Source organism: Pinus tabuliformis, chromosome Q (assembly GCF_031772625.1).
Source record: "Pinus tabuliformis cultivar Carrire ecotype Pingquan chromosome Q, CPIR1, whole genome shotgun sequence".
In the NCBI taxonomy this organism is placed as follows: Eukaryota; Viridiplantae; Streptophyta; class Pinopsida; order Pinales; family Pinaceae; genus Pinus; species Pinus tabuliformis.
In genome coordinates, this window is record NC_142296.1 from 989,821,567 (window position 1) to 989,835,709 (window position 14,143).

The 14,143-nt window shown below is 34.0% G+C and overlaps 1 pseudogene; it reads left to right on the top strand.

The window, feature by feature from the left end:
• LOC149222800 (asparagine synthetase [glutamine-hydrolyzing]-like) overlaps positions 1–14,143 on the top strand; it is an 80,284-nt pseudogene that overhangs the window by 2,514 nt on the left and 63,627 nt on the right.

Here is a 14,143-nt window from a genome sequence, read left to right on the forward strand (position 1 = left end):
ATAATTTTCCCAGTGTTGGGCAGAGTAGGACAGCTAGCAAGAAAACAAGTTTACAGTGCAAGTTGTGCTTCAGATTCAAAGCAAGACATTGTAATAGTTTATCATTCTCATCTTATTAATGAAAAGCAGCAGAAGGGATTTTCCCAGTTGGGTTCCCTTGTAAATCATCGTGTTCTTGTGGTGTTTTAATGGTTTCATGTCATTACATATGTTTCTAAATTGTGATTCCATTCTGGAGAATAATAGAGGAAATTTGTAATCTCTTGATTTCGGTTTGATTTCATCAGTAGTAGCAAAGTTATATTAATTTCTACATGGTATCATAGGAAAATACTTGTGGGTATTTTGAGTCAGGATATGGATCCGAAAATGATTTATTGTGATACTCAAAGTTATATCAAACTCTCTGAGAATCCAGTATTTCATGACGGGTCCAAGCATATTGATATCAAGAACCATCACTTACGAGATTGTTTTCATAGGAGAATTATGATGCAAAATCCCAAGGAGGCAATGTCAAGAGGCAATATCAAATTCCGTAGGTGTAGGATAAGGGTCGTGAAAAATCCCTTTCTTGGTAAGAGGGAGTGTTAGAAATGTAGCAAGAAAGGCTAAATTTTACTTGTGCCTTAGTCAAATTTAGTAATTCAATTTTCCACATCAGGGAATGACCTGGATTGTAATTAACTTGTGTGACATGGCTTGTGTCCACTAGTTTACTCGTAAATTCGATTTATAGGCTAGAAGTAGAGTTGTTCATGTGATGATTGCTAAAATTGATTAATCTAGTTTAGTTACTTTTATTTTGACTCAGTTAACTAAGCTCAAGTACCTAGTTGAGTTAGTTGAAGGTCAGTTGAGTAGTAGAACTATTGTTAACTCAGTGATCTCTCAATTAAACTAGCTAATAAGTTCAAAATAGCCCAAACATGCATGGAATTTGAATTGCCTAGATGGAGTGGAGGAAAAGGCACATTGTAATTATCAATTGTATACTAGTTGAGTGTACAAATCTTAGTATTAAATACGTGAATCATTCCTTGGGAATTGCATAAGAAAATAGGAGAAAGTTCCTACTTTTTAGGAGCTAATTTCCTCTAGGATTGCACAAGGAAATAGGAGGTAGTTTGAGCCTAGAATTGGCTAAGTGTTGGCTAGAGTAGGATAGACAACAAGAGAATAGGTTTACAGTGTAGGTTGTGCTTCATATTCAAAGCAAGACACTATAATAGTTTCTCATTCTCATCTGATTAATGAAAAGAAGTGGAGGCGTTTTTTTGAGTTGGGTTCCCCTGTAAATCATTATGTTCCCCTGTAAATCATTATGTTCTTGTGGTGTTTTAATGGTTGTGTGTAATTGCATGTGTTTTCAAATTGTGATTTTCATTTCGCAGAATAGCAGAGGAAATTTGTAATCTCTTAATTTCAATTCAGTTTCATCAATAGTAGCAAATTTCTATTAATTTCTACAACCAAATCCATTGGTTTGTGTTTGTGTACTTAGATGAAGGAAGATGTGGACCCCTCTCCTCATAAATGTTGGCTTGATAAGGGTTTTACTATAACAAGCCACTCTCACAATATTCCCATGAAATTCAACATAGTTTCAACAACCCAATAGAGGAATGCCTGTTTTTAGTCCACATCGTAGGTATATATAGGAACTTTCCTTGTTGCAATATAAGTATATACAAATTTATTTATTTTAAGAGCCCAAACAACCTTTTTTTTCTTCTTTTTCACAGGTCAGAAAACCTATCATAACTCAGTTGTCAAACCAACAATGAGGACATCCATCTCTAGCTGTTAACCACAAACGCAAGCTGGCCCATCACTGTTAATCAAGGAAAACCATGCCACCTAGAATAACCCGTTGGTGGTCCGTAAGGGGGAAGGCTTTCACTCCTACCATATGCCTCTGGGTCTTGGGTCATTAACTTGTTTCCTTATTGCCGAAGAAGATGAGCTCATGGCCAAGTAGAAGCAGTTTTAGGGCATACTTGAGGCCCGACCCAAACAACTTATTATTTAGTTAGAAATATGGTTTTTCCATCATTTTTATCTTTTTCTTATTTTAAGATGTATCCATTATTCACATCCCTTAGGTGTCATGAATAGAAAAATCACTTTTCTCAAATTATAAAAAATCATCTTTCACTATTTTGATGTTATTTCAATTTGACACATTTGTAATGTATTTTCATGAGTGAGATGAATATAATACGAAAGATGAGGCTACTACATTCTGATTCCTATTTGATCTAGGTGATAGTTTCATGTTTGTTGGGGATCCTTATTGTTAATTATTAATCTCTTTTAATAACAATGTTACTAATTTAATGAGAACTATAATCTCAAAACGAGAACTCTAGCCCATAAAACCCCTATTTTTGCCCAAAAAACATGAAAAAGACACTCTAAAATTGAAAAGTGGTGATGTTGCATCACCCTTTGTTTTGGTTAAAATTGCAACAATTTTTAGCCATGGAATTAAAAACTAAAACCTCAAAATTCTAAAAATTTCCAACCATGGCATTAAATATCAAATAGCGTGACTTTGAAAAACCTTAAAATTGTAACAATTTTTAACTATGGAATCAAATCCAAATATAACCAACCTAGATCCATCTTAACTTTGGATCTAACAAGTGCCGAGAGGGATCAAATCTCTTTAGGTGCAAACCTCTTTTGGAGTGAAAATATATTTGATATATCTCAGCACTTGGTAGATCTGAAGCTAAGATGGATCTATGTTAATATTATGTAAATTTTACATCTATATATATATAGAAATACTCATTTTTAATTTGATTAAAACCTCGATTTAATCTCTATGGAATATCCATAGAGTAGTTTTAGTAGTAGTGAGGGTAGAGGGTTTAAATATATCTCAAAAGTATAACATTTTTTCTTTTATATTTAACTAAAAAAATGTTGTAAAATTAAATTAAAATAAAATATTTATAAAATATTTTGATTGTGAAGTGAGTTAAGGTTTTTGTGAATGTGGTATTGATAAGCCATGGTATTGGCCCTTAGTATTGTGACAAAGCCTATTTACAACTTAATAATATCCATGGTAAAAGTTTATTCTAAGTATTAAGTTTTTATGTGCTTATTAATTAAATTTAAATATGGTTATAAAATCATTATTAGTCTCTGCCAAGGTAGGACTCTAGCAAATTAGTCCCTGCCAAGGTAAGACTCTAGCAATCGATTTGCTTGTTGATCATTATTAGTTTAGCATTGACCAATGCAACTTATAATGTTTAACTTTGAAAAATAAATATTTATTTTTTAATATTATTAAAAAAATATTTTTAAAACATTTGATTGAACCATAACTTGAAGGTCTTATTGTATCATTTGCATAATATAGTGTCATGTAGATAATTGCATCACATATTGTATGTCATAATTTATAAATATGGTCACACATTGTATGTCATAATTTATAAATATGGTTCCAATATTCATACATGATTTCAAGATTTTTGTGTAGTGATTTTTTAATCCAAAAATAAAATCATTCAAAATAACTCATACCATCAGTTACTTCTGGCTGTAATTTAAGCAAGTCTTTGCATAAAAAATGGATAAAAATAAGATGTAAATAAAAATACTTATCATGAGTCACTCCACACCATTATTTATGTTTTACTTAGCACTTTTGTAGGAGTGAAATTATAAATGTGTAGACTTATTAGTGGTGACTAACCACCAAAATTTATGCAAGTCCTTGTGCCTCAACAATCAATTAATTTATCCACTTCAAATCTCAATTTATTAGCTCCCTCTAAAGCAAGATTGTAAAATTCAATTAGCTTGTTGACCACTCTATGCAATTAAAACATATGAAGCTAACATTTATTTATTTATTTATTTTTTATATATATTTTGACATACAGTGTTTCTTACATTACACCTAACGCCTACATATCTTTCTCATACTAAGTTGTAGAGTGTCTCTCAATGCAATGAGTACAAAAAACACTTTAAAATTTCAATAATTTTCAACCATGGCATTATAAACCGAATATCATGACTAAAAAACCTTAAAATCTAACATCTAAATCAAAGAGTATATTCATAACAATTTTTAGCCTAAAAATTTAGCTCTTTTGAAATACTAGCCACATACAACTTAACGAATTTTCAATTGGGCAGTAAAATTGCAATATTTTTTAACTATAATTTATAAAATCATCATTAATATACACAAAATCATGAAAATGACCCTTTAAAAAAATACGACACAATTTTTGAATTAAAAATATGAAAATTTTAAATTTTTCTAAAAAAACGTTAGATATTTTTTTAAAAATCAATAAAAAATTATTAAAACTAAGAAATTATCTTAATGATTAAAACTAAAAATTTAACATAATTAGAAAAAATCAAATGAATAAATTTTAAAAATTTATTTTAAAAAACATTAGTTTATATATATATATATATATATATATATATATATATATATATATATATATATATATATATATATATATATATATATATATATATATATATATATATATATATATATATATATATACATACATACATATATATATATATATATATATATATAAATGAAAAATAAAAACTACATATTAAAAACATTAAAATAAAAATAAAAAACAAAAAAATCAAATTAAGAAAAATAAATGAAGTTACCAAAGAAAATAAAAGTATTAAAGATATAAAAATAAATTATTCATATATATATATATATATATAGAATCTTTGGCCTCTGCAAGAGAAGAAGCCACTTCAGGGGGCGACCTAGGGTTTTCTGAGCTTGGCTGCTGCTTGGCCTGCGGCGGCAGGGCCATTCGCGGGCGGGGATCTGGTCGGCCTCCAGACTACTCCTCGCCGGGGCTTGCTGTTTCTGCGGTTCTGGATCTGGAGGTTTTGAGACTGCGGTGAGACACCCTCTTCGGTGACCCGGGGTTTGACCTGCGAGGCGGCGGCGTTCTTCTGCACATTTTCAGTCTAGGCGGTTTTTACAAGGGGTTTTGGCATCTGTGCGTTTTGTTTCCGCGCTGCTGTGTGGAACCGGGGCTTCGGGCCTGAAATCCTTCATGGGGGCGAGGTGGCTGCCCTAGCCGCCTCTGCCCCCGCACCGACCCGCCGCAGCATGTTGGGACCTGTTCGGGCTCTTTTGCTGATGCTGGGTTCTATTTTTGGTCCTCTGCTTGTCTACCATTGCAGCGTTGGAGAGTGTTGAGGGATCTGCGATTCGTGCCCCTCTTCTATGGCTGTATTTGGTTCGTTTTTTCTGGTTCCACTGGACAGTTGCGTGGATTTCTGCGGGTATTTGGTGGAGAGTTGAGGGGATGGGGGTGTGGCCTCCATTTCGTGCCTCTTCCCTCTGGTTGCATCTTCCTGCACTTCCCACTGGAGCCATCGATATTTACTGTTTTTATTAGCTGTTTTGGGTAGGGTATTCTCTTGTATTGGGGTTTACATACCCGGTTTCTGAGCATTTGTTTTATTTACTGTTTTTATTAGCTAGTTTTGGGTGGGCGTTTCCTCCTGCTGGGGGTTACATACCCTGTTTCTGGATGCCCCCTGAGGGCTTTACTTGCATACTTCCCTGAAGTATTGGATATTGTAAGTGGTTTATCGCCACACTTCTGCATATGCCTTGGCATTAACAGCATGTAATCTCTATTATCTACTTTTAATAGAAATTATGAACTCTATTTTCCCCGGAAATATATATATATATATATATATATATATATATATAACATAAAAATATTTGAAAAAAAAAATTATAAAATAAAGTGGAAAAAAAAACCGCAAAAAATTGAAAAAATAAAATAAACAAAACAAAAAAATGAAAATAAATTTGTTGTGTGAGTTCATAGTATGGGGTAGGGTGACGGTTGGCATTGCCACTTCATCCATGAGGTTGATTAAGTAGTTAGTCACACAGTTTGTGCTCCCCTACACACAACATAATCATTGCATGTGGGTGAGGGTGATTCCTAACATTGCCCCTCCACCCATAGGGCTGGCCATGTTGTTGGTTGGGCATCCTTGCGCCCATTAGGCCAGCCAAGTAGTCGGTCGCATAATCCACGCTCCCCCACAGCCAACACAATTGTTGCAGGGGGATGCCAAATATCTGCTAAGACTAATATGGTCTATCATACCTTAAAAAGTAAGAGATTAATTAAGACTCTTACATATTTTATTTCTATGATCAAATAGAAGGGAGATAAGCGTTCCTAGATCACTATGGTTTTGCCAACTTAACAAGCCAAGAAAGTTTGTAGAGTGGAAAAGGTTTTAGAAATGAGATCAAATGTGAGTAAGAAGTGGGCAATCCAAGAGAAAGTGATTTTCATCTTCAACCCTCTCAGTATGCAAAGATGTCACAATATTTCGTCCCAAAATGTTTTGGGAATTGACCAATGACCGATTTCATTTCGAAGCTCATGAGAATTAGTTCTTATCTTCATAATTTTCATTTTATTCTTAGCACTAGTTAAGATAGAAAGATAAATATGTTTATCAAGATTAGAGTTGATCATTTCTTTATAATACCTTACTTTTGTTGGGCCACGGGACTTGCATCTTTTTGACAGTTTGTTACCTTCTCTTTTGCTTATTTTCCACTTATCTTTACATCATCACACCACCATTTTAAAATAAAACCTATCAAAGCTACATAAATAACCAATAAGGTAAAGGTCTAGATTTGCTCTCAATTATATACATTTTATTTATAAATTTGATTCAATATACATGACTTAATGAATTTTACACTTTCCATAACATCACTAACATTCTACAGCTGAATCCAAGGTTCGAATAGGTCCCATGGGAGATATATCATCTAGAGCACATGGAAAGATGAAAAATGTTGCCAACATGGATTTCCGCCTATTGAGTGTAGGTAGAAGAATCCTAGTTGACCACAATATCAAAGTCAAACTTACAGTCAAACAGTGACATGGCACATTTGGTTATATCAAGCATCAAAACAGGGTATCAGGTGAGGCTGAATCCTTACCAAGTGTGGTTGAATCCTTATCAAGTGAGTGAGATCATGAAGAATTTGTAGAACAATGATGTGTTTCTTGCATGACTTGCTTCATAGATAGTGAGTCGCGTGAGTAAGTGTCTCAATAGAATTCGAAGTCTAATATGTTGATCTATCAGGAAAGCCTTTAGAAATAAGTTTCTCATAAGCACTTATTTCCAAACTCTATAAAACGCTTCACTGGAAAGCGAACAACAATGTTAAATGTTAAAGGTTGTTCAGTATTTCTAGATGTTATCATCACTTTTGAATAATTTCTCATTTTCATGCACAATTCAGTTAATACAATCCTTTTATATGGTTATGCCTTCATGATGAAATCTAGTGTTTGAACAATAATTTCCTAAGTTTTCCCAACTCTCGTGCAGATCAGAAGGCCCCCCTGATGAGTATGAGCGTATTTTAAATTTTCCTTATGTTTCATTTTTTCAAGATAGATTAGTTTTCTTTAACTTTATTTCCTACAAGATTTCTTTCAAATCATTTGTTTATATGCTTTGTTTTGTATGCATTTTCTTTAGATTCTCTTTTATGATCATTTCATTCTTATTCTTTTGTTGATCAAGTTCTTGAATAAATCTCTAAAAACAAAAAACAAAAAAGCATTTATTAGTTGCTTCTTGATTTAAGTATTTTACCTCTACATTTAATTAGTCTCATTGTTATAGGCCATTTTGTCACATATGGTTAATAGGCCTATTAATTGGATCAATCAACATCCTTTTACCCCTTTCCATCACCCTTGCACAAAGGCCTAAGCATGAATCTCCCTAATCCCTGAATTTATGCCTTTAATTGCCTCATTTCATTTCTTTTAAAGCTCAATGCACCCTGCTACCTTAGGAGACTGCATTCACTAGCAGGTTGACCCTCTCTAGATCTATGTTGATCACCAATAGGTTGCCCCTTGCTAGGGGTGCGATGATTTTATAAATTTAGGAAAAATAAAAATAATCCTGAAGCTTCCTCTTCCAAAAGTTTCCAGAGGTTGTTCTAATCATTTACCTTGGATGAAAGTTCGAATCCTATCCTATCCTACCTTGGATATTTTATTCCTTATCCCTTGAGCTCATCCTCCCATCAAGAGTGGATCTCAATCCTAGATTGGTAAATGGATAAGAATTCCTAAACTACCATCCTCTCCTGCATATTTACTGCCCTCCATAAGCTAGGGGTTAACTTTTGGAGATAAATTCTATCCTGATGTTGTTGTTGTGAGAGTCATTATTCCATGTATTAGGGTGACATAGAGGTACACTTTGTGACAAGGAAAGAGAACTCAACTTCGAGGAGATCTTCTACAAGATCAACTTCTATATTTTGTTGTAAGTCTCTCCATTTCTATTAATACAAATAGTTCATTATTGTCCTATATGTGATGTTATTATTTCATGTATTTAAATGCCATGTTGATCCATTGAATAAAGTGATTGGATGATACTACATAGATGTTGTAGATCGTTGGCTTGTGTTGTTTAATTGTGGAGGTTCTAATTATAGCGATCAGAGCTAGGATTGGAGCATACAAGTAAAGAGAGGAGTGAATCTTACGATAGATTCCAAGTATACTTCATCCTATTGTCCATTTACTTTAAGGAAAACATTGTTTTTTTTGGTTTATGTTGTTCTAGACTAGGCCATCAAGTCTAGGGAACATACTTCTGTCTACAGTCGTAGATTTCGTATAACAAATTGGAAACCATACTGGGGATTTGTGTATTCCCTTGGTGGTTTCCTTGTCCTTAGTGTTTTTTTTACCTCTTCTTTAGACATTCACTATCTTACTCAGTCAAGAGTATACCTAAGAATATAATTCATTGAGTTTCAATTGCAATTTTTGTGTCAGAACCATGCATCCCCTAGTAAACGCTCCCTCTATTCTAGAGACAGAGTGTTGTGATGCTCCTGAGTGTTCTATGTGCCTTTGTTTATAGAGAATTTGTTCCCTTTTAGCACCTGTGTTGGTCCCTGCTCATGCACAAATTTTCCTTTTTCTGATTTTCTCTATGTACAACTTTGTTCCAACTACTCTTCCTTGAGTCCAGAAGTATCTTGTGGTCTCTCAAAAGTCGCCATTTGGTTTTCTTTGCATTTTGTGTTCCTTTAATAAGGATTTGTTTAGATTTTCCTTTGTTATCATTAGGTCATTGACAAACTAATTTATTTGATCATTCAGTACTTGAATGAATTGGTGTTCTAGTCATTTTTATGAAAAGTTTTATTTTATCAGGGATTAGACATGCATCTTAGTTTTTTCCATATTTGAAAATTTAGTGAAATTGAAAAGAAAAATCTCTTTCCATTAGCATGTAGGATTTTGTGTGTGCATCAGTATTGGAATAGTTGCATTAAAAGGGAATTTCACTTATCATATTGTTTGTTGCATTTTGTATGTTGCATACTCTTTCTCTCTTCTCTCCTTTAGATAAATTTTCATTGAAAGTGAAATATTTCATTTCTTGATGCTAGCTTGCATTTTAGGGAATTTAGGTGAAACTCGCGATGAGACCTATTGAAGCCCCGAAAATCGGGTCTACAACAAGGGGGATACCCACCCGGTCCAGACCTTGGTTAGCAGCTCCTTTTCCATTTGGTATAGTGGGTCCGACTGGGGATATGGGACCAGTTTCCCAATTTGTGTGTGTGTGTGTGTGAAGAATTGATATTTCCCTTCTAAAAGTTCCTAAGTGAGATGCTATAATTCTAACTCTAACCTAATAACATGTAAATGGTATTCTAATAAGCAGAAATATCTAAGTCTACACTAACCCGGGGTGTAATCCTTCTGTTATGCGATCTAAAATGATTTCAAATAACAATTGGTAATAAAGATCATTCAACTGTTATGAGAAAATAATTCAATACAGATAAACCACTTTGTATAAAAAGTTAGACGAAATAGTTGCGAAAGGCATATCGCATAATAAGCTATTCATACATTAAGCATAAATAAATAGCTATGACCGTACAAAAGTGCCAAATGATAACTCAAGCATTCACACATCAATATATAAACAACTGAACTTGAATATCACTTTTAACACAAAGGCAGAAATAGTTAAGAGATAGAAGTACCATTTATAACTAGTCCTACTCATGAGTTTCAAGTGATAATGATTTATCTCTTCATAACCCAACATCCACTAAGAGTACAGAAGTGCAACATCAGTAGTAGATATTAAATATAGATATCGATAAATCCTGTTCTATTCATTCATCAAAACCTCCTCAGAGGGTACAAAAGTGCATGTTCTGGGGATAATTTTTTGACAAATTTCAGGACCCTTCTCTAAATGCGTGAGAAGGGTTTAAATACTACTAACTAAATCTAAAAATAACATCATTACAAAAATGTAGGATGCCGTTTAAATGACTGTCCTCACTTTGGGCAAAAATAAAACAAAATTAAAACTAAAACTGAATCTAAAATTAAAATTACTAACTATTTTTGTATCTGCTCCTTGAAGTTGCACGCGTTCAGCATCTGTTTGAGAAGAGTCGGCTGACTGATTTCTAATTTTAGCTGTGCTGCGAAAACAGAATCAGCAAGAGTTGGCGCCATCTTCTCGGTAGAATTTATGATACACTTGAGAGTCATCCACTGGTTTTCGGATTTAAGTTTTACTTCTTTTACCTCTAGTGTTCTTTTTTACAAATTTCTGGGCTTACAGGTGACTGAGCACTCAGAAGCTTTCCTTTTCAAGAAGTTTTTCCCAGTGATGGCAGTAATCGCGCATTGGAAATTTCCTCCGTTTCTTGATCCAGGCTTCCTTGGTGCGTTTTTCACCCTTTGCACATTTTCTTTTAGTGGATATAAAGCTCAAATTTTTGTGAAAATAATGATTATGTAAGCTCTTGACCCTGAGTTTTAAATTGTTTATCTCTGATATCTGTGCTGTCCAGTATCCATTTAACCATGTCTAGGTATGGAATAATTCTGGGCCTCACGGCTATCCTGTGTAAGAATGAACAAGCCAGTTCTGTGATGGACGCCTCAGAAGAACTATGTGAGCCTGCAGTAGCCTCAACCTCCATTACTCTGGGATTCTCTTCCTCAAGTAGATTGTACATGCCTTCCCAGGTAGAAATACCAGCGTCTCTGTTACAAGCGGTGTCTGTATACAAGGGCACCATTTCCTTCTCTTCAGAGCTTGGGGCTTTGCCTTTCTTTCCCATAGTATTCTGTGTACTGCTTTGTATCGTTCTCTACTCTCCGTTCCTACAATTTACAAGTCAAGTGAGAATAATGATAAGAAAAAGTGACGGGAAAGTCTTAACTGCTGAAAACATATAAAATATACCACCTTACGTGAAATGACTTCTTGATAAGCACAAAACCCTATTTCATTAATGATCGGCAACTAACTCATTTAATTAGCATTAAAGCGCATAACCGGGTCTCGGTTTATGGAAAATACTTTTTTGAACAACGAGCCCGAAAGATCTGCAATGAAGCGATTTTGCAATTTGCTTCACAATATCGCAGATCGCAACATCGTAGAATCACCACATCGCTTGCTTGCTATATCGCAAATTCATAATATCGCATTATCACATTATCGCATTGCCGCTTAATCGCATAATCGCAATATCGCAATATCGCAGGAGCGTGGCATATAACAATTTTCATTAATCTGTTTTCTGCGAAATGCAATTTGCGATATGCGCCATCGCATATCGGTAGTTTAAAGTTTTTCATCGTAAGCGGTCTTTGATGCATGCGATGCGTTATATGTTCGTAGTCTTGTATCGCGATCTCACAATCTTAGAATTCAGCTTGCAAGGAGGTACCCTATTATTCTTTTGCAATGCGATATTTCCTAAGGAATAATTCTACTTTATCATAAAACTTAAGCTTTTTTTTAGATTTTTCAAGGGTATTTTCTTAAGTTTTTGACAGTAAGTTTTATTGAAAAATAAAATACAAGCACTAATTGAATTTTTTTTTAATTTTGACTAAGGGTCCCCACTTATTTAGTATTAGTAATAACACTAAATAAGAAGGCGGGTTGTTGCTGGCCACAACAATTGGCGATTCACTTGGAAGAACCAGTTATCTCTGCTTTTCTTGTGAATTTTCTAAACTTCCAAAACAGAAAATTTTCCAGAAAATTAAACTTTATTATAGAAAGACAAAGTACATTATGCTTTTGCCTATCAATGATATTTTGTTTCCTCTATTTTCAACTTTGATTATTTACTCCCTCAAGCTAGTCCTTGTATCTACATCAGTCATTACTTGGTTTATATAGATAAAAACAAAGCCTTCTTTGTAAATCAGTTTTGAATATGCTCATTTGTCGTAGCTAGAGCCTCTGCTGCCAGCAAGCGTTTATTGCCTTGACAGGGTTACCTGTTACCCAACAATGATCCTATATCCTATTTAGAGAAATTTACAATTTTCAAAGAGAAATCCATATCCACACTTATTGCTTTCATTTTATTTTTTACCCTTAAAGAACAATGTCTTGGTTTGGTAGCCAATTTATGACACAGTCATTCACTGATTTATAGCTTTGCTGAACAAGCTAGCTCATGATGAGACCCCTTGTCTTTTGATTGCAACAATCTTGAGTCATTGCCCTGTTGTGGTATGCAGTATTGGCAAAGTCAGCAAGCTATAATATCTATGATCATGATAAGCCGGCTCGTGATGAGACCTCTTACTCTTTAAGTTAAAGTGTATCATTGAATCATTCCCTGAACGTTGAAGTTTCCTAAGTGGGGAGGAAATCATTGTTTCCTTAAGATGGCTCTGGACGACAATTATAGAGTTTTTGGAAAGAGATTTTCTACATAGAATCTTCATTTTATTATTGATACCTTTCATTGGACTGATATAAAACAATTTCTTACTAAAAGTCGATTTTTGTCAAAGTTTATATAGTTGAAACCAGTATCATTTCTAGGCCTAGAGTCTTTAACTATATCTTTCAATAATAATGATCAATTTTCTAAAATAATTCTATTTATACAAGTGAAAAAACAAAATCTAAAAGAGAATTTGTGTCTTTTTTGTGAATTCCTAATGTAACCGTTTACAACCGGTTTTATTATAAAACTAAAAAAACTACTCTACAAAATAGAAGAATGATCTCCTATGGAAAATATTTTTTGAGGGTCTGTCTGTTAACAAGTAAAGAATCTCTTTTTCCTGTTAAATCCTGTAACATAAAAGTAGACAGACCTATGACTTCTACGATTTGAAAAGGGCCAAGTCACATTCATTGAAATTTTGTATGTTTCCCTTTTTGCTCATGAGCCTTGTCCCATTTTAAAACTAGATCTCCCATCTAAAAATATTTTCTGGATATCATGTTAGAATCAAAAGAGGCTTTTACTAATGATTGATGATGAGCGTGAGTTATTTTAGCCTGTTCTCTTTGTTCTTCCAACTTAATTATTTCCAGCTGCCTTAGTTGTAAGGAAGAAGTTGGTGCTTCATCAATATATTGAACCAAGGCCAAAGAGGGGATTGCTAAATGAGTTGGAAGAACCACTTCTTTCCCATAAACTAAGTTGAAGGGGGAAGTGCCGATGGAGGCTTTGTGAGTTATCTGGTCTGCCCATAAAGCATATATTAAAGACTTGTGCCATTTTTTATGATTTTGGTCAATGGTTCGCTTAATGATCCTAATTAAGTTCTTATTTGTAGATTCAGCTAATCCATTCCCCTGTGGGTAATAATTGGCAGAGTATTTAAGCTTGAAACCCCTTTTGAGTGCAAATTCAGTCATCGCATTACCAGAAAAATATGATGCATTATCAAACATTAAAGTAGAAGGCAACCCAAACCTGGTGATTTTGAACTGATCTATGAACTCGATAATATTTTCAGCATTAGCCGTCTTGAGTGGAACTACTTCTACCCACTTAGTAAAGTAATATGTTGCTGTAAGGATATATCTATGCTATTTAGAAGAGTGAGGAACGATCTCACCTATTACGTCCAATCCCCACTGATCGAAAGGTTTCTCAATGTTAACTAGTTGCAGTGGCAAGGATGGTTTCTTTTGTCTCCCAGCAGCGGTTTGAAAAACTTGACATTTCCTCACGTAGTTATGTGAGTCTTTGAATAATGTGGGC